We start from the raw sequence: 21,506 nt of genomic DNA on the forward strand, positions 1-21,506 counted from the left end.
GTACATATACCTACATATGTGTGGATATTAGGCCTAAGTATTAAAGGAATTTGTGTCATTTTTATCTGGCAGTACCTACAGGTGGTCCTGTTTTCCTTTGTATATCACAAATTCTGAGATAATCATTATTTTCAGAATAAGTCAGAGATTTAAAAAGAGATATTTGATATACATGAAATACTCTGACAAAATGACTCTAAATAGTAGGCCAGGAAGACTGAAAGCAAGATATAAAATGTGATGTCGATCTTACAAAAAGACTGGAAGCTAAGATCTTGTAAAAAGATTGGAAGCCAAGAAGAGAAAGGAAAAGGAGAGAGACAGGAAAACACACAAAATCAGTCCAAGCCACTGTGAAGCAAGTTGACAGAATTTATTTTCCTTATCTGACTCTTACATAAAATGTCCAAATCTTTTTCTCAATGCATTACATGTATCTAATGGACTCCTCAGAACCCACCTGTGAAATAGACATATCAACCCTGGGATTCAGTGATTTGTCTGACCTTTAAGGTATTATACAAAGTTGCAAACTGTTTTAATACAGTCTCCATTTCTGCTCAGATCCATTGGGTTTTAAGGCCCATTTTTGAAAATCAATAATCTCATGATACAATAACACTTATTAAAATTTATGTCGTTTAAACCATAGAAAGCATTTCACATAGTATGTCTATCTTCCATACTTTATGCACATCCATAATACAGGTTATGAATTATCTTAAAGTAAAAAAAAAAACTATTATATGTACTCACATACTGCAGGACATAAAAATGTAAGGAATTCTGGGCTGGGAAACATAGCCTAGTGGTAGAATGCTCAACTACAATGCACAAAGCCCTGGGTTTGATTCTTCAGTAGCACATACACAAAAATAACTGGAAGTTTAGCTCAAGTGATAAACTACAAGCCTTGAACAAAAGATGCTCAGGGACAACTCTCAGGTCCTTAGTTCAAGCTCCAGGACTGACACCAAATACACACACATACAAACACACACACACACATACTCTCTCTCTCTCTCTCTCTCTCTCTCTCTATATATATATATATATATATATGTATATTACAAATATATATGTCAAGAAACACAATTTTAAAAGACATTCCAGAATGCAATAAATCATACAAAAGATAAAACAAAAGCAAATACCAGTGGATTATGTGTTTAATCCCTGCTCATCAGCAGGGTGAGAGTCATGGGAATTTATTTCAAAGCTATCTTAGGCAGAAAACTCATAAAACTTCATCTCCAAAATAACCAGCAAAAAGCTAGGCTCAAAACAATACTTAAATGGTAAAGAACTAGATGTGAGCCAGCAAGCCCACATAAAAACAGAACCTTGATTTTAAACCCCAGTAATAGCAAAAAGGAAAGGATACAACAAAAAGCAATGAAAAATCTGAGAGTAGCACACAAGAAGAAAAAAAATGTAAAAATTAGGGGGTTTGCCTAGCAGGCATGAAGACCTGGGTTCGATTCCTCGATACCACATACATAGAAAAAACTGGAAATGGTGCTGTGGCTCAAGTGGTAGAGCTCTAGCCTTGAGTAAAGCCCAAGGACAGTGCTCAGGCCCTGAGTTCAAGCCCCAGGACTGGCAAAAAAAAGAAAGAAAAAAGAAAACTTACTAAAATCAATGTGAAGTTTTTAAATAGTCTCTCAAGATTTGCTTTTGTCATTCAGAGTTTCGGAGCATTATAGTGGTTCAAGACAAAAGTACTATTGTCTTTTTAAGTATTGTTAACATACAAATTCCATTGAGTAACTTCTATAATCTGATTTGTAAATAAATCACTGAGCAAAACAAATGATCTTTGTGGTTTGAACTCTCTTAATTAAATTAAATATAGTTCCAACATTTGAGCTGGTTGATTGACTGATTGTCAGTATTGGGGTTTGAACTCAAGGTCTAGGCACTGTTCCTGAGCTTTTTTGCTCAAGGTTAGTGTTCTACCACTCTGAGCCACAACTCCACTCCTGGTATTCTAGTGGTTTATTGGAGATAAGAGTCTCAAGGTCCAGGGATGGCTTCAAATCACAATTCTTACATCTCAGCCTCCTGAGTAGCTAGGACTACAGGCCTTAACCACCAGGGCCCATCTATCTGATAATATATATATATATAATATATATACAATATATATATGTATATATATCATTCAAAATGCAAATATATTATAGAATCTCTGTAATTATACATTCTCTTTTTCAGGAAACTATCTTCATTTCTTTACTTTCTGAAAAAAAGATTTCTCTAGATCTTTGTTTTCCAAATCACTAATTAACTGCTCTTACTGCCAGAACATTTCATTAGCATTCCTAAAACCAATTTCTCCCTTTCTGCATCTCTGATTGGCAAAAGATCACATATCTTTAAGACCCAAGGTGCTGAGATGTTAACCCAGGATGATGAGAGGAACAACTTCCCTGTAAGCCAAGCTGTCTTTCAATCACAATGCACAGATACATGTACCTAAGGCTAAACTAAGAACCTGAGTTTTGGCATTTGTGTATCACCTAATTATCCCTCTTCATCTCAAATCTACAGAGCATGATCAATGATACAGAGCGTACTACTGTCTAAAATTATATATACCAGCTAGTGAACTAATGTGAAGGCCATCTCTACGCTAACTCAATTTCTCTATAAAACTAGAATAAAAACTCACACTTATCCATATTGCCAAATCCACCCTCTTTCTTTCTTCTGTCTCTTTCCTTTATTCTTCTCTGGTAACCACCTCTACAGGAATGTGTTTGGGTCTGTGCTGAGCTCCTGGTGATAGAACTTGTAGCAGGCCATTCACATTCCTGAGACTGCCCAGAAAGTAGCTGCCTAACTCATTTAAAAGGTGACTTGTGTTAGGAAGCCATTTCAGGTTTCCCTTGCACCCTATGTCTCACCAGATCTGACTCTGTTCCTAAATTTTCAAAGCTTCTCAACCTGGACTTGTCCTCTACAGCACTTACGTGGAATTTAAAAATATAAATAAACAACAGATGTCTAAATGCTGCTTAAAACCTATGTCTTTCAGCGATGCCAAAAAGTCAGAGGCTCTTCCTTGCTGTGGCATACCCCTTATATCCTCAGCACCCCACAAACAGCTGACTTAAGGATAGAATTAATGAGTTTATGGTGTTAGGCTTTAATGAACTACAGAAAATAAAGGTCCCCTAAGCAACAAGCAGGAAAGTCAATGACAAAAGAATGGGAAAACTCACAAGAGCAACACAGCTATCATCTATCAAACATTGACATAAATCTAAGACAGTGTTCTGTATTTCATGTCCATCATCCTCACCATGAGTCTAAAAGGGAAGCATTGTTATGCCCATCCTAACAAAGGAAATCGAAATGTGTAAAAGTTAAGTAACTCTTTTGGTCTTATATACAGGAAGGATGAATGTTTTCTTTCCCCAATTCTTAAAATTATGGTCTTTCAAAAACATGGAGAAGGGTAACAATGTTCATAAAGTAATGTATCCACTACCTGATAAACATAACTGTAACCCCTCTGTATATCACTCCAACAATAAAAAAATTTAAATTATGATTATTCTACGTTCATTCCTTGCCTTTCATTCATAGACATGTTTTGCATTTGTATTTTGTTTTCCATGTATGCATTTTTAATGTTTTCAAAACAAACCATTTGTAAATCTAGGGCTAAATATAATGGTGAAATTTTGAAATCATGAATAATAATTTTATGGAGATAAATTCAGTTATGTGAGAAAAAAGACTAAAGAAACATAGTGAGTACTCAATATTCAATGCAGGTAACTGCTTTATAAATGAGGACATGTTGAAGTCTCCTTGATAGTAATCCTCTAGGTACAAAAATATTTAATATGCAAACATAAGGAAATGATATACAAAGAATAATATCAAATGCCGAAATCATTTTGTGAATCAACAGCAAATCTTGGTACTATTTTTCTGTGGGATTGGGAAGGTATAAGGCAGGGTATCTGTAGACCCATCTGGTCTCCAATTTATAATCCCTCTTCAGAAGATTCCTAAACACTAGGATTACAGGTGTAGTAGAAATATGAGAGAAATTTACTGGAGCTTTTATATTTTAACAAAAATATCGTGTTTGTCACTTTCTCTTTCAATCATCACAAAAGAATATTTAACCAATGCTCTCCTTTTACGTATGCTACTATTACTTGTAGTATTATTGTGCCTTAGTGCTTCAAGGAAGATGAAGTATACAATGTCTTATAAAGTCAAATACCTGTTGAGCTCTAATAAGTGATGCGTTTGATTTTTAATAGTACCTTAAACAGGAGTATTCAATTATTTATGGATGTTTATGAGACTTGTGTGCATTCACACACAGGTATGCTGGACATTGAACACAGGGTCACACACATACGAGGCAAAAACTCTGCCTCTGAGCTCTGTCAATCTTTGTGGGTATTTTATGATAATAAGCATTCCTATTTTCTATGCTATTTGGACATTTTGTTTTTTATTTTTCCTTTTTTAATATTTTTGTTATTACAGTTTATTTACAGAAAGGTTACAGTTGAATGCAATTCTTTTTTAACCACACCCTTCTCTTGCTCTCTTCCAATTTTTCCCTCCTGTCTCCATTTAAAATATGGACAGTTCATTTTCCACAGTGTCTCATTAGTACCATCGTATTTTTTTTTACATTTTAGAGAGAAAAGGAAATCTATCCTGTCCTTAGTCAAAATAGGTCTCCCTAGTTAGTTGACAGAAATACATCTAGAGGAGTTATATGATTTGTGTGAGAGCTTTGTAGTATCAAGATGAGGAAATTAAAAATCCTGCAGTAACATTCCTGCAGTTACAAAACTCTTTACTTATCAATTAAATTCTATAATTTAAGAATGCTCTGGCACAGACAGTAAGAGAAAACTAAATTTTATCTCTGATGGTTAGAACTATATCTGAAATCTATGTCTTTACAATTGTCAGCAGAGGTTTTAGTCATATCATTTAAAGTACAAATGTTATTTCTTCTACCTAAAGAATGAGCAAATAAAAGCAGATTCAGCATTAGTATTTACATTAGTATGAAACTAATAACAATTGACATTACATGTGTGATGCTTTCCTCTCAGTTTCTTAAGCATAACTGAACACCTCACTTTCTTTTTTTTTCACCTAATTATCCTCCTTACAGACAGCTTTGAAGATTACAGAAAGCCAACCTTGCATTCACTTTTACTAATTATTGACCACAATGTTCTGTTACATACTTTTTTAACCTGACTTCCGTGTTCTTTTATAGACAAATGTCACTTAGTTTAAATGTGTGTGCTGATAATTTACGCTACCTGTTCATACTAAATTTCAAAAGAATAATCAAATCACCAATTTGGTATTCTACAGCTGGTTTGGTAAAAGGAAGTTTTGTTGACCTGACGCTGTAGATAAACTGAACAGATATGTCATCTATTCAGAACAGAAAGAAATGAAGAAAGTTTATAAGGATATAAAGTCTTTTTCTGACTTTAGTTCTTAATGAATCATTGTATGTTGTGTTTTAATGTTGTGTTAAATTCAGTGATGTAAGAACTGATGATAAATTCCATGTCCACAAAATTTATACTTTTTGTTGACTCTTGTTAGACTGGTGCATTGGTTTTTATGCATTGGTACATATATAACTTAGTAAGTGTTAAGAATTACTAAAGGCCACCATTTTGCCCAATGAAGAATTGATAGCTGCTATGTATAAAAATCTGACAGCATTCTAAAGAAAAATATTTTACAAACTGTTCAGAGGACCAACAAGCACTGAGCTCTCTGGGCACTAAAACCAAGTAGTAATATTCAAACAGCAATTGGGGACTTTTGCCATTAGGATAGTATTGAAAGGAAGGTGCACTACAAATAGATGAGATCTACCTACAGATGCACTGTAGTGATAAACTGGTGTGTTGAACTAGAAGCCCTTTGTACAACTTCTTCGATAAACAATAAACTTAATTTTAAGAACAATTCTTTACAAAACTAATGACACTAGGAAGTTGGAAAAAATTGCTTCTATATACAGTTTATATACTATATATAGCTTATATAATATATACATTTTTATATAAGTAACTATATAATATATACTGTATATATAGTATATACTATATATGTAGTATATTTATATACTACACACATATATATAGCTCCATGAAAACAAGTACACACATACAAATACCATATGAATATAAATAACCAAACTGAAAGCACAAGTATGAAATGGTCTATGAGCATTCCGGGCAACCATTATGTTATAGTATACTGAATAATAACCGTGTTAACTTTGTGTCACTATGTTCAATGTGAGTATATACTATAAAGAGAAAATAGAATAAATATGATTTCAGAAAATACCATAAACTGCATAGGTAAGGACGAATGGAAACCAAACACAGTCATTACTAAGACTCAAATAAAATCAAAATAGCATAGAAGGTAACACTGAGATAATAGGTAAAAATTCATCCCAGATCAAAATACATCACATAGGGAAAAAAATTCAAAGAAGATTACTAAAACAAAACCCCACAGAGCCATGCACTGTCTCCTTACAGTGATACTCTTTTGTTCATTTGTAACAGAGCAGGTTAATATCTCATTTATAAACCTAAAGCATTCCTTCATATACCATTACTTCTGTTGTCGTTCCTTCCCAATATTCCCTGAATTCAAGATAGAACACACACCACACACACACATCACAGCTATCTCACAATCATCTATTATTCAAGAAAGGTCTCATTGAATAAATGTCTGCTCAGAGGCTCTAAGCAAATTTCACTTCTGATCAGTACTGTCTGCAGCCCAGCAGGCTATTTTACCAAGATAAAATCACACATTTAATCAAATGCACCGAAGGAGTGTGTGGGGGGGGGACAACTAAGTTTGCTTAATAATGTCAAGTCTCAAAAATTACAATGTTGACAACATACTGATTTTTAATGTTTTTCCTTCTCAGAAGATTTGCAACAATAACTAAGGTCACAGAAACCTTTTCTCACATATTATATGGGAGTTCTTCTAATGAAGGTTTTTTTCATATATTTTTTATTGTAATTAATAGAAGGGTTACATGATATTTGCCAGATAGATGGTGCATTAATTCCCATACATTGATACCCTTTCACATGTCTTGGAGGTTTTTGCAAACCTTTAACAGTTCTTCCAAATAATCTTTGTGTGATATTACTTACACTGATTTTATTTAGTAAATGAAAAGTCAATATAACTTTCAAGTTAAATAAAGAAACATGAGCAACAGTATATTTAGCACTCTATACTTCTATACATAATACTAGTTTATTTCATATGATTAAGTCTTTATGTTAGCCTGTACTTAGACTCTGAAGTTTTTAATATTAGATTCATGGCAGATGACCATTACATAAATGACTATTGTATAGACTGGATATACTATATCCAATCACATATAACTATGTTTCCATAGGTTCATATTTTCATTATTCACATTTCATATTCCATTATATACATTGGGCAGGTATAAAGCTTGATTATTTCAAATACTTCATATAGGGAAAATCTGTCCCTAAACAGAAGGTTTACTTGAATAAACATATATTCACATTGTTAACATGACATAATAAGTACACTAGCAAAAGAAAATAATTAATGCTATAAACGGATGTATACATATATATAAACCCTATCTTTTTTTACGTCTGTTTGCATTCATTTTACACTGTGCTTATTCCTTTACCATAAGTTTTTCTTTCTTCCATTTCTTTGCAGATAACTCATTCGGGGCAATCTCCATTTTCAATTTAGAACCAATGTGCTTCTTTTTAGCACGGATGGCCACTGGAGTTTATGCATGAGTTAAGACTACCTTGAATGCTGTCAGAGGGAACATTTTGGGAGTTCTGTGTACTTGGATGAAGTCTCTAAATAATGGACATGAAACTTAAAAGATCAGCATTATTCTCTGCAATTTTTAAGCATGTGTAGGAAAAATTCACAACTCTGAGTCACCAAAACAGAATCTGTCTCTCCTGTTTGGCCTTGTACAATAGCAATGGAACCATTAAAAGACAGAACAACACACAGTGCTACTATAAAGTGACTTTTTTTAGATGTTTGGGTTATTTGTTTTTGCTTTTACCTATGCAGAGCTTTGATGACTTCTTAGAGTTTATTAACCTTAACCTGAAGATTAGAACCCCTTGATTTGTAGGCTCTGGTTTGTTTTTCTGGTTACAATGAGTAAAGAATTATTATTTTTTTAACTTTTAAACATTCCTTTAAAATACTAATCACATTACCCACATTTTACCATCAGATTTTCAGTGTCAGTCTGCAAAGCAAAAGGACGAAGATGATCCACTCAGTCCATCTGACCAGGTTTAGTGAACAGCCTTCATGCCAGCTTATTTTCTTTCAACAGTGTGGACCCTCCCTTAGGGCCTTTTCCACCGTGGGAACCCAGAGCTGCACCTTAGCCAGTTCACCTCTCACCCCCAAAAATGGTCACACAGGACTATCCTAAGTTTTCCCCGGCCTATCTCTTGGCATTTGATTACCTAAACAATTTTAAAAGACAGGCAAAGTTTCTGACATTGATAAACAAATTCACATTTAAATCTCTAATTCATGTCTCCAAACTTTAAGGAAATAAATTCCTAATTCCCTAATGTCTCTGGGCTAAACAGGATACAATGTTTACAATGTAAACAGCTCTATGCATTACAATACCAGATTTTTTTAAATGCAGATTTCAGGATCTTTAGAAAAATACTTTTTACCAGTTCCTCTTTAAAACAATGCAGTAATCCTTTGAGACATCGGAAACATTCAAACCTAATACTTTTCTTGAAGTTTAGATTCGCCCAATTGCCTTTTTGTTTCAAGTATAAATTAATCCATTGTTTTATTCAGCATGCTGACAATTTAACCTTGAACATGTTCACTCACACCGTTCACACACATTCATACTCAAAGATCTTAAAGCACACAAAATTAATATGGGCCGTACATTTTCCGGAAGTTTGTGTCAAGAGAGCTTTGCCAATTTTACTCTTGCAGGTGAGAACCAGATACAAGACAAAATTTTTTACAAGGCAACTTAGCTGGAATTTATTTTTCCAGGACTTGTTACAACTGCAGCCACATGGGAGCAGCCATACCAGGCCTGAGACCCAGAAACGGTTCAAGTAAATAACAAAGACATACACTCACAAAAATCACAAGGATCCATATTTAGGACTGGTACCAATTTTGAAAACACAACCAGACAACACACACACACACACACACACAAACACCTCACAAAACAAGATAGAAACAGAGACCTTTAAGTTCCCCCAAATTTTGATGGCATGCCTGGCAGCAGTTAGAGTGAGGAAGACACCTGGGGCCCTGAAAACTCTCAGGGGGCGCCTCTCCCGTGGAGACTTCCATTCTCTGGCAGCCGGCTGGCCAAGGCCATCCTACCTGCAAAAACTGCTATCAGGGGGGCAAGAGTTTTTCGTTTCTGACAAGACTCAGTATCACCTCTGTCCTGGGAGGGGATTCCATATTGCTCCCGCCAAGGATCTGATGGTCCCTGGGAGAGGATTCCACATCCCTCCCAATAGGAACCTCCACAAGGGAGTCAAGGCTTCCCTTGACCACCCCAGCCTTAGAGAGCTTGCTGCGTCCAGCTTTTTCCTCTCTGTTTTAGGCCACAGTGCACTTTCCAGAAGTACAGAAATACAGAGCGGTTGACCGACTTCTACTTATCTCCGGAGGCCTTTACTTTTCACCCGAGTGACTTCCCCCAAAAAGATGGTTAAGAATTCCTCGGGGATAATCAGAGACTCTCTTAGGTCTGACGCTATCGATGGGATTCCACATCCACTGGTGGGACTCAAACCCACACATCACCCTGTGGTTAAGGACTCTTCCTGGCCAATGCACCAAAAATGTTATGGGGTCAAGAGGAGGGGATTCCACACCCCTCCAGGTGGGGATTCCACATCCCACCAGAGTCCACCACACAGAGACAGTCTCACAAAAAAAGGTGAATTTATTGGAGAAGCAGATGGTGAACTGACCAGCCAGGGGAAATAGATGGTGAACTGACCGGTCAGGGACACAGTGCAGACTCGGGAGCTGACACTGTGACCGACTAAAGAATTATTGTTCAAGATCCTCTGTAATACTTATAAGAAATAAATTCAACCCACTGTCAATTACTTTCCTAAACATTTCTCCTAAGGCTAGATTTGTCTGGGTTAACAAGGGAGCACTTTAGTAGATACACAGAGTTATCAGCAGGGTTTCCATTTTTCCATTTTATGCAAATAGTATCCTTCTCACAATCAAGCCTTTCCTTCTCCAAACTAACAATCTGTCCTACCAGAGGAACAGAAATACCCTCAATGACTGCATTAAATAGATGGTACAGGTTTGGCATTAATGATTTATCCCAGCACTGGGGATCAGAAGTGCTTGGGCTTTTTGTTTTTGTTTTCACTTTATCTTTTTGCAATATCTAAAAATAGAATGAGAACCTAAGTACACACATAAAATTGATTTATGCTCCAACACACTTTATTCATATTGAATGAAGGCAATTAAAAGAACAAAAGAATAATGTGCCTTTGTTTTGTTGGCATGTAAGGAATCTAAGGATATGTCAGGTGAGAAATTTTCTCCCTGAGGCTTCATATTGGTGAATCAAAAGTTGTCAAATTTTACAGTAAAAACCTTTCATATTTTAGAACTTTTGCTTAAGAGTCTCTCAAAATGTAGTATTCCAACTGTGGTGAAAGGGAAATAATTCAGTAACCAGATAGAAAATATGATCTACTGGATGTGGCTACCACTGAAGAAGCAGCCTAATGCTATGCAAGGTACTAAGCTGTTTGGATGCCCAGGTAAACTTCCATTCCTCTCTAGGGCTCTTTAGGTAAAAACACAATAACTTCTCAATAAATTGATCATTTAAGCCTACAGCTAGCTGCAGTTATCTTTGAAATTAAAAGAAAATATTCTATCATAAAATATTCATCATTTCAGAATGACTGTAAAATAAGACTTCACCACGATGCATGAAAGTTATTGAAAATCAAATTTAACTAGAACTGGAAAAAAAATCAATATATTATTTTCAAAGAAAATGGCTTCCATAGTTGTTCCTCATTGTCAGCTACTATGAATAATATGAATAGAACTCAAAGGCAGCTTTAATTAAATACTTAAAGTCAATATAAAGTAAAGGGGGAAGGCTAGATACACACATGCTTGTGTTAGCACAAAGCTATTTCTCAATAGGGTCTTTGTTGACTCCTTGAAGTCATAATCAGTATTCTTAGTCAAGGTACAAACAACCACCATCAGCCACTGAAGAATAAGGAAACTAAAAAAAAATGAAGGAGAAAAAAAGATTCTAATATAAACCAGTTGGCCCTTGTATTCCTGCCAACAAGAAAATCTCATACAAAAAGATGACTATCAGTCAGGACCATTTCCTCTTATCCAAAACTATTTATTTGCAAGAGCTTTGAGGAAAAGAAAGGGAGGGGGCAAAACAAACCAAAACAAAACAAAACAGGAGACTGTTGGAAAAACGTCTTACAGGGTCAGCTGTCAATGGAATGCATTTTAGTATTCAAGTTACCCACCCATGCAGAACATCAAAAACTGGGCTTGAGTCTCTCCCTATTCTCACAGGCTCAGGCTACTGTGAACCACTGGGGTTGTCCTGAATAGTAACACACTCTGGCTCTGCAGGACGCATAAACATCAACACAAGCTGATCAAACAGAAGGGGGTATCTTTTTTTTTTTTTTTTTTTTTTACTTGGCTCCTATTTTCTTGGGTCATACTTTTCAATTACTTAAGTCTGGTCCAATTTATTCAGTTCGTTGTCCAATCTGCAGTTTACTTTTTCATGCATTTCCTACCTCCTTTGTCAAATGTTCCTTTTTTGTAGATTAGATGCTTATTCTAAACTTTTGGACTTTGTTTTAAGTGGTACTTTTATTCCTTATGGTAACTGTGGGGAGTTAAATTTTGAGGGTTCCTTTGGAAATACCTGCCCTTCAAAAACAAAAGCTGTGCATCTCAAAACTCTATATGAACTTGATGTGATTACATTACAGAAATGCCTGATGCAGTTAGCTCCTAAAGACACATGGACAACATGTGAGAGGGAATTAGCTGTTTAATTTTAAATGTCTTAAGTTTGAATTAATTTTTATCTTCTATATGATTTAAAGTCAATCTTCAGGCACAGTGCTTGATGAACATCATAAATATTTCATTCATTCTGTCACAATATTTGGTGTTGAATTAGTAACAAAGCCTAACATTTTAAGATTAAAAAGAAACTCAGGGAAAAAAATATTCGAAAGGTTGGGGGTAAAATAGGAGAGGGAAAGAATACAAAAAGGACAAATCAGAAACACAAAATCTTTTTCAATCACTTAAGAAAATGCTATTGTTTTTCATAGCTCATCAAGAACTCTTCAATTAAGAAAATAATATTTAATTTAGCTAAGTTTCTTAATGATGGCACTCGAGGGCATTTCTAATAATACAATGACTAATAATAACAGGTATTCTGCATTACTTATTCTATCCGATAATTTGATATCCACTCTTATTATGCTCCCTAAACCAGCAATTTGGATGTTATCTCCATTTCACAGAGTTGGTAAAGCTCAAAACTTGTACATGGGAGATCATATTCAAGTGTCTTTACCATAGAGACCATATAAGGGTTTGGGGGGAAAGTTAATAATGAAGAACAGTTCCTATGGATGCCTATTTATAAGTGGCAATTAAGTTTCTATGGTACTACTAGAACAGAATCTACCAAGATGTTAAAGGTCGAAGATGACAGATAGTAGAGATATTATATATGTGTGTGGGTAAATATATATATATATTTATATTTATACACTTACAAGTTTTCAAAAGATTGTTAAAGCATCTTGTTCAGAAGTAATTCAATTCTCCAGTTAAACCTAAGTATCTAGTACAGCTAATCTGTATGTGGAGCTCCTTTTACTCCTTAGGCCTATCACCAGTCACAAACAGGCTGAGCTATAGTATATAATTACCCAGAGAATCCTTTTCACTGAAATGGCTTGTTGTGGTGCTTAGACAGTGATTAACAGATTAAGTGTGTAGTGAGTCGTCTTGATTTCACTTCAGAAAAGTGATTTCCTCCCTAATAATTCCCAGGATACATAAATATTCAATTAGGGTCTTTGAACCTAATTTTAATTGGGTATTCATTTCTCACTACTCAACTTCAAACTTGGCTCAAGCTAACAAAGGTGTTTTTATTCATTCTTCCTATTAAAAAGTGCTACTAAGTCTCCACGAGTTTTGAAATGACCAATTAAAATGAAGATTATGATTTATATGAAATTTTTAAATTTAGCCACATTTTAAGGCAGACTCTAATGCAATGAATGATGTGAAACAAAACTGCATCCATAAATCACATGGGAAATTAACAAAAGCTTCATCAGGCCCTCGTGAGATCCTAGTCATAATGACAATGATAATAATAATAGTTATAATTATTATTATGGCAGAAGAAAATGATTATCTCTTAATATGTGCCAAAAACTATTTTAAGCTCTTACTATATATTTACTCATTACATATTTATCACATACTATAAACAGTACATTTTTGAAAGTAGGAAGTGGATCCACAGCTCAACCACCAGCCTCAAGCAAAGAAATGAAGGGACAGAGGGCATGCCCTGAGTTCAAGCCTCAGTAATGGCCCCAAAACAAACAATAAAACACAAAGCAAAAGATACAAGGGGAAAATTAAGGCAATAACTGAAGGTAGTAGTATCAGAGTTTTGTCCAAAATCAAACATCTTCTCAAAACTTGTTCTAGCATGCTCCTCGTCGTCTCTACAACTTTCTAGATAGAAGAGTATCTACCCTCGCTTCATAGATTTTCTATTTCCAAATTAACTCCTTTGCTGCCACGCTAGGACCAGTCATAGGAGTATATTGGAGACAGTTCACTATTGGAACTTTAAGAAACAGAACCTCTTGATTTTTCCAATTAAATGATAACTAAAATGACCAACATGCTGGCTCTTTAGAAAGATAGAAAATGTACTTGCCTGCTAAGTCTAGGTGGTTTGCTTTATGGTCAGATAAGTGATGTATATACAAAAGGAAACAGAGCTAGGGAAGGTTTAACATATTTTCACCCATCATGTTTATCCCAGAATTCTTTTTTTTTTTTTTTTTTTTTTTGCCAGTCCTGGGCTTGGGCTCAGGGTCTGAACACTGTCCTTGGACTTTCTCAAGGCTAGAGCTCTACCACTTGAGCCTCAGCACCACTTCCAGCTTTTTTCTATGTATGTGGTACCGAGGAATCGAACCTGGGTCTTCATGCATGCTAGGCAAGCACTTTAACCACTAGGCCAAACTCCAGGCCCCTATCCCAGAATTCTTTTACACTAATCATGAGTGAAAATATCCTTTCACTATGTAGCCTATAGCTACTACAATTTATACATTTATAAACTGGGAAAATCTGAAAACCTGAGAATACATAAAGGACAGATGTCAAAGTATCAAAGAAATGATGTCATCACATATCATATACTTTCTTCACAGTTATAATATTAGAATGAATGGTAGGAGACATGTAAGAATCATTTAAACAGTGTTATTTTTCTTTTTGTGGGCCCTCTGAAAGGATCTGAGAGCCACATTATTCACCAAAACTTTGAAGCCACTGAGATAACAACATTATTCAGGAATACAAGGCTTACAAGATAAAAATATTCAGTTAGGCAATTCATTTTCTCATTCCACAAATGGTTTTCAATACAAGATTACCATTAACAACATTCCACTTAAATGACTGAGTATTATAGGGCAAATCCTTACTTCATCTGTTTTCTAGTACTTGTGTGATATTGATAAACATTAAAATCAAGTAATAGTAGTTGATGCTTTAATGCTAGTAAGACAGGCAAAGCATAACTGATTAAGACATATAATCTTAGGGGTAGAGGATATGACTCAGTGGTACAGTGATTGTCTAGAATATACAATACTGTGGATTCTATCCCTAATACTACAAATAATATCAAACAACCACCCTGCCAAAATAAATAAATAAATATGATTCATGGAATATATCATTACTCGATACAGAAAGAACTAATCTTCACCTGCCCAGCCCCTCTAATAAGTGGAGAAGTACAATTACCATTGGAAAAAGCCAACTCGTTTTCTTTTTTTATACTTTATGGGGGTGATAGCATTAGAATTTTTCACAATTAAAAACATTCTAGTTGGATATTAATAGAGTAGAAGAGTAAATTTATTGCTACTCAGATAAGGAAAAATATTATTTGGAGAAAATCTGTATATCTGAGTAAACATGCATATATTTATGGAGATACAAAAACTACTTTATCAACTGCCAATAAACATTAAAAACAAAATCACAGTGAGTGAAAAATTTGGACTCTTTTCTGCATGGATAAATAACATGTGTTTTGTGTGTATGTGTGTGTTGGAGAGGAAAGAGAGGGAGAGGGGAGAAGGAGAGGGAGAGAGAGAGAGACAGAGAGACAGAGAGAGAGAGAGAGAGAGAGAGAGAGAGAGAGAGAGAGAGAGTGTGTGAAACAGAGAGAATGAAAGAATAGTATATGGAAGACCTTAAACTTGACTGTTCTATTATTTTATTATAAAATATGATACTCTTTAAACAAATGAATTTGCATTAAAGCAAAAGACTTAAATGCAACAGTAAAGCCAGTGTTCACATGTCCTTGGGGGCAAACAAATCCTGAGATTCTGAGTTACAATATAGCCTCAGTCTTCAGAGTTCAGCACAAAGTGAGCAAATGCATATTTTGAATGGAATGCAAATGTAAATAATCAAAGGCAAAATAGCCATTTGCCAAACTTAAAAAGAAGGTTCTCTTGCTTTAATTCCCAATGTTCTCAATATGGTTCACACCATGCTAAAACAGCACAACATTTCTTTATATCACTGTTTGATCCTAAATACAAAAAAAAACAAAAACAAAAACAAAAAACTTGCTCTTGGTTTTTCTTGCTGCTTTCTGAGCCCAATCATCCCATTTTTAACAGTAACTTCTACTTAGTCCTTTTCAAAAAGAGTTTCAACCAAATCCTAAAGTGATCCCGATAAAAGCTGAGAAAAAATTCAGTTTTGTATTATATCCTTTGATTCACTTCAATCCTTATGATTTTGTAATCTTTTATGTCTATGATTCGTGAGTTTTTTGGCTACTGTTCACAAAGGGAATCAAAGGTAAATCAAGTCCATGAAGAAATTTGCCTATCCTGCATACTAGAAGCATTGCCAGACACGGCAGCTGGAGCCAGGAAGTGCCATGCTTGCTATTATTCCCTCAGGATAGGAATATTTAAATCAGCAAGCTGTACGAAGAACATTAATAAGAAAATCCCTTCTGAAAGACCCTCCATTCATATTCTTGAGGAGGGCTGTTAATTTGAAGGAGAATCATCTCACTATTCAACCTCCACAGACATTAAAAGCATTTCACTCATCAGAAAAATCACAGGTTGGCTTACCACTTCTCTGTTCAGAGATGCTTGAGGCAGCCTAACATCTCTATCTTAAAAAAAATCAAATTGTTCCTATAAACCTTCCTAGTGAACATTCCTCCTACCCAGAAGGTGTAGTAATCCACTCAATCGTACAGTCCAATGGAGCAGGTCATTGAATATTTAGTGGAAAAGTAATGCTATGGAATGGCATTCAAACACTGACACATTCACCTTCAACTAAAGACAGAGCAATGCACTGACAGATACAGCTCTAATGACATCAGGACCTGTGGAATGTATGACTGCCTGGAAACACATGCTGCTAGGAAACAAAGAACAGATCAGATCTAATATATTTTTTTTCATGAAAGGACTGGGAATCATGGTGATCAGTCCTTCTAAAATAGGAGCAAAACAATCAACCCCTCGGAAATGTGTGCAAGTACAAAGACTTCCTCAAACCCTTTAGAAATGAAACAGATACAAGTAGCTAGATTTTCAAGACTGAAATCATAACTCCATAAGTTTTCTAGTAGGGTTTCCACTAGCACTATCTCTTATAAAAACTTAATCAAAATCAGGCATCACTGATTCAGGACTTTTCTACTGCAACATAAGATTTACAAGAAGTCAAGATAAAAGTAGATTGAGGAGGAGGAGGAGGCAGAACTAATATGATTTTTCAAAATACCAATTTGCAGAACTTACATGTAAAACAAAGCAGAACATGGCCATTTGCAACATACAACAAAACATTTAGTCTAGAACTGAGGGATTTACTTATTCGTTAAGGTCTAAAAGCAGTTATCTTTGCAAAAGTAACATTGAGTAAAATATTATCCTTACATGTTTTTGCCTTTTCTTTGGTGACTTTAAGGAGAAAAGATTAGACTCGAAAATGCTAAGAGGAATTTCAACACAAATACCACTCAGCTTCACAAATCTGGTACCTGCTTTGGGTTATAGTATACTGGAATTGACAGTACCATTTGTATTCCACATTCCCATAATTGTGGCACCAGAACTCTAGATCAGTTAGATCCACTACAGATTGAACTATTTATTAGGGAAATCTGGCTAAGTTCTGATAGCTCATAGAAAATTTCAGAATATTCTCCAAACTGAAAGAGAAAAAAAAGAATCTCTGAAGAAATGTTCTTTGCATATACTCCCATGGCATCCTTTAACTAGTGATGATAGCCCAGATGACACTAAAATTAGCATACAGCCTATTCGGAACAAAACACAGAAGGCAATTTATTTACTTTCTCCTTCCTGCCACAGTCTTCGTGTCTCCTGCTTTTCTCAGCAGCTGGCTGGGAGGATGTGAATAGCGGAGGTGCAAGAAGTCTTGTACTTCCTAATGAGTAATCCACCCAGGAAAGTAAACACTACAGACACCAGCAGGTTCAGCTCGGAAGGACCGTGGCAAGGATGCTTACACTGTTGTTTACAAAGCTACCCAACCACTGCAGACAGGCACACATGGAGACGCAGGGAGGAGACACCCGCAAGGTGGATCGCATGCCTTGAGTTCGCCCAACTGCTACATCCCTAGCCATAAATAAAGGCAGGACACGCTTCCACCCAAGCAAGAAAAGTGGCCAGACATGACACGGGGGCTTGACCGGACTACTTCAAATGGGCAAGAGAGGACGACTCTGTGAGATCCTCCTCACAGCCAATCCTGGAGGCGTCGAGCTGAGCCCCAATGACTCCCTGGGCGTCGCACCCATGTCAGGGAGCCAAGCAGTCATACACCAAGAGGCTTCTTCACCACCTCACCCAGGGCCCCTCAGCCTCCTCAACCAGATTTTCCAGTTAAACGAAGCCCTGAAGCCCGGGCGATGTGCATGCACAACCTCAACTCAAGTGGCACCAGCTCTCCCATCCCAGATCAGATCTCCTTGTCTGCGCGGGGGGGGGGGGGGGAGCGCACGAAGGCGCACAGCACACCCAGACAACACACACACACACACACACACACACACACACACACGCCGGAGACCCCATTGTCAACCCTGGCAGGATGGATGGACACACACACACACACACACACACACACACACACACACACACATCCCTATGCTGCAGGTCGCCTGGCACACTCAGCTTGCAACCTCTGAAGTAGGACCAGTGGTTGGGTCTCAGCAGCACCAACACTCTGCTGCTACCCTAACACTCTCCCTCTCCCGCCAGAAACAGAGAAGCGCCCTGGCGCCTATCCCCTCCCCTACCTGTAACCCGGCCACCAAAGGCTCTGCCCACCCCTACGCCTGAGCCTGCATGGTTTCACTCACTACCCCCCCTTCCGCCGGGACCCTCACCCCGGCACAGCTCAGCCCCGGAGCCACCCACCAAAAGTGGCCGCATTCTCTAGCCGACACAGCCTAACAAAAGCCTGGCCATGCAGGTCTAAGCTGAAGTGGCAGTGGCGTGAAGGGGACCTAACAGGAGGGAGATGCAGGGTGGCAGAGAGGCTCCCACCGCTCAGGGGCCAGTCCTAGGCGAGCCTGGCCACCTGGGATGCCCCGGAGCAGGCATCGAGGGGGGGGGACAGCGCCCGGGCTCACCACTCTGCGTCCTCCATCATCACTTAGGGCCTTAGCTCCTCACGGGGTCCTCCAGCCCACTCTCGCCTAGAGTAGCTCAGCGTGGAAGGTAGGGGTGGGGTGTGGGTCTTCAGACTGCTTTCTAACCCCTACCAGAGGATGGCACTGGAGTGAGAGGGGAGGGAAAACCCTCGGGGTGACAGCCGTTCCTATCTCCCCTCCCCGGCTCTCCTGATCATTCTCCACCGCCAAATCCCCAATGGCTTGGAAGAACCTCGAACCCCTGCCAAATCCCAGCGCCCACCAGCCAAAGGCTCCTTTCTCGCCCCGCATCACGACCAGTTGTGTGTGTGTGTGTGTGTGTGTGTGTGTGCACTCGCGTGTGTGCAGGCGACTGTGTGAGTGGAAGGCTGAGTGTACCCCTCAAGCTCTACCGCCCCGCCGCCGTTGGCGCCCGACCGGGGCGAACGCTATCAGCCAAGAGTGTGAAGAATAAATTACCTTCCGGAACCGCTGGTGCCTGCGATCGACCCATCAGTAGCTCAACAACAACCTGCAGGCGGGGGCCGTGTTCTTCCACTATCCAGCCATGGAGCCTGGGTCAAACGATGGAGCGGCCCCCACGAAGACAACACCCCCAGCACGCGCGCCACGGGAGGATAACCCAACACGCAGAGCGGGCAGCCAGCCGAGGGCGCAGAGGCCAAGTCGGGGAAACAACACAAAAGTCTTCCGTCCCTTTCTTCAGCTACACAGCCATAGGACAAGGGGGAGGCGGTGGTGGTGGAGAATGAACCCAGATGCTCCTCTTCCTGTAGGTTTTTCCTCGCTTCACCAAGGGGACCCAAGCGGGGCAACGAGGAAAAAAAAAACAAAAAATCAAAATAAGAGAAAAAAAAAAGGGGGGGAGAACAAGAAAGAAAGAAAGCGGGTTCAAATGTCTCTCCCAGTCCACAGTTGCACAACTTCGGAGTGAGGCTCGGTCTCCAGCAGCGGCCCAGGGATGCGAACGGCAGCGGTGAACCCGCGACCGTCACAGCCGGGGCTGCTTCTCCTCCCCTCGCCAATTGCCGCGGCCGCCACCGCTTAAGAAAAGACGCTGCTGAGACCAAAAATCTTCCACCATCCCCCCCAGCCGGCCTTCAGACCCCGTTCTCCCACCCCACCCCCCGGCTCGGGCTTCTTCTTCTTCTTCTTCTTCTTCTTCTTCCTCGTCCTCCCCTTTCCGCCTCCGAGCGGGACTTGGGGGATAGGTAGGGGGAGCCGTGAGGGCCAGGGGTGGCTCCGCCGAGCCCTCCTCCTCTTCCTCCTCCTCTTCTTCTCCCTCCTCCTCCTCCTCCTCGTCCTCCTCCTCGTCCTCCTCCTCCTCCACCTCCTTCTCCACCTCCTCCTCCTCTCGGCAAGGCTCTCTCCCAGCCCAGGGTCTGCTTGTGCGCCCGCAGCCCGCGCCGAAAGCCTGAGCCAGAGCCAGAGCCACGCAAACTCCTTCCCGGGAGCGCGGCCGGGGCGCGCGGGCAGAGCGGGAGCCGGGCCGCCGCCAAGGGCTGCGTCCCCCGGGGCTGGCGAGCCCCGAGCCCGGGAGGTGGCTGATTAGCTCGCCGGTCGAGCCGGGCAGCTGGGGGCATGTGGGAGCTTCATCGCTCGGCCCGGGTTCCGAGCCGCCGCCGCCGCCGCCACGCACCACCACCACCACCACCACCGCCGCCGCCTCCTCCTCTTCCTCCTTCTCCTCTTCTTCCTCCTCCTTGTCCTCTGTGCTTTCTCTTCTTCGACTCCCCAAAAGCGAGTGGAGGCTCCGGCACTCTCCAGACACGCACACACGCGCGCACACACGCGCACACACGAGCGAGCTCCTGCCAAGAGCCAAGCGTGCAGCCCCCGCGCGCGCGCGCGCGCTCACACGCCCGGAGGAAGAGGATCCAGGAGGCAAAAAAAAAAAAAAAGAATAATAAATAAATAAATACAAAGGAAAGAAAGGGGGGGTGCGAGTCACTGGCGGCGGCGGCGGCGGCGGCGGCAGCTGCGGGAGCCCTGGCAACACGCAGTCCGGGAAACGCCAGCGGCGGCGGCGGCGGCGGCGCCCTCCTCCCGGACTGGCCGCAGCATCCGCATCCCCGCTCCGGGGAAATGGGGCGAGAGCTGCACCGCGAGCAGGCGGAGGGAGGGCGCGATGACAGCCGGTGCGAACGCGGGGCGCGCAGCGGCCCAGCAGCCGGCAGCACTCGGCAGCGGACGCGACCGAGGCCAGAAGGAGCCACGGGCGGGCCGGGGGCGCGAGCTCCGAGAGTGCCGGAGAAGGGGCTCCAGCCTCGGAAAGGGGGCGGTCGGCAAAATCCGGATCTGGAGTCCGCCCGGGCTCCGCGGCGCGGGCTCCACCTAGCAGCCAGGCAGACCCTTG

The 21,506-nt window shown here is 39.8% G+C and overlaps 1 protein-coding gene across 14 annotated transcripts in view; it reads right to left on the bottom strand.

Annotated features, from left to right (window-relative positions):
- Positions 1-20,484, bottom strand: part of Adgrl3 (adhesion G protein-coupled receptor L3) — a 685,889-nt gene extending 665,405 nt beyond the window's left edge. For 13 of the 14 annotated variants that reach the window (XM_090343514.1, XM_090343522.1, XM_090343521.1 and 10 more), the window contains exon 1: positions 19,610-20,484. The gene's annotated coding sequence lies outside the window, so the exon portion shown is untranslated. Of the gene's footprint in view, positions 1-19,129; positions 19,218-19,609 lie in introns of those variants that run through there. The other variant, XM_090343513.1, reaches the window with a different exon arrangement.
- Positions 20,485-21,506: the final 1,022 nt, after the last annotated feature.

This window comes from Megascapheus bottae, chromosome 13 (genome assembly GCF_031878675.1).
Source record: "Megascapheus bottae isolate mThoBot1 chromosome 13, mThoBot2.hap1, whole genome shotgun sequence".
In the NCBI taxonomy this organism is placed as follows: domain Eukaryota; kingdom Metazoa; phylum Chordata; class Mammalia; order Rodentia; family Geomyidae; genus Megascapheus; species Megascapheus bottae.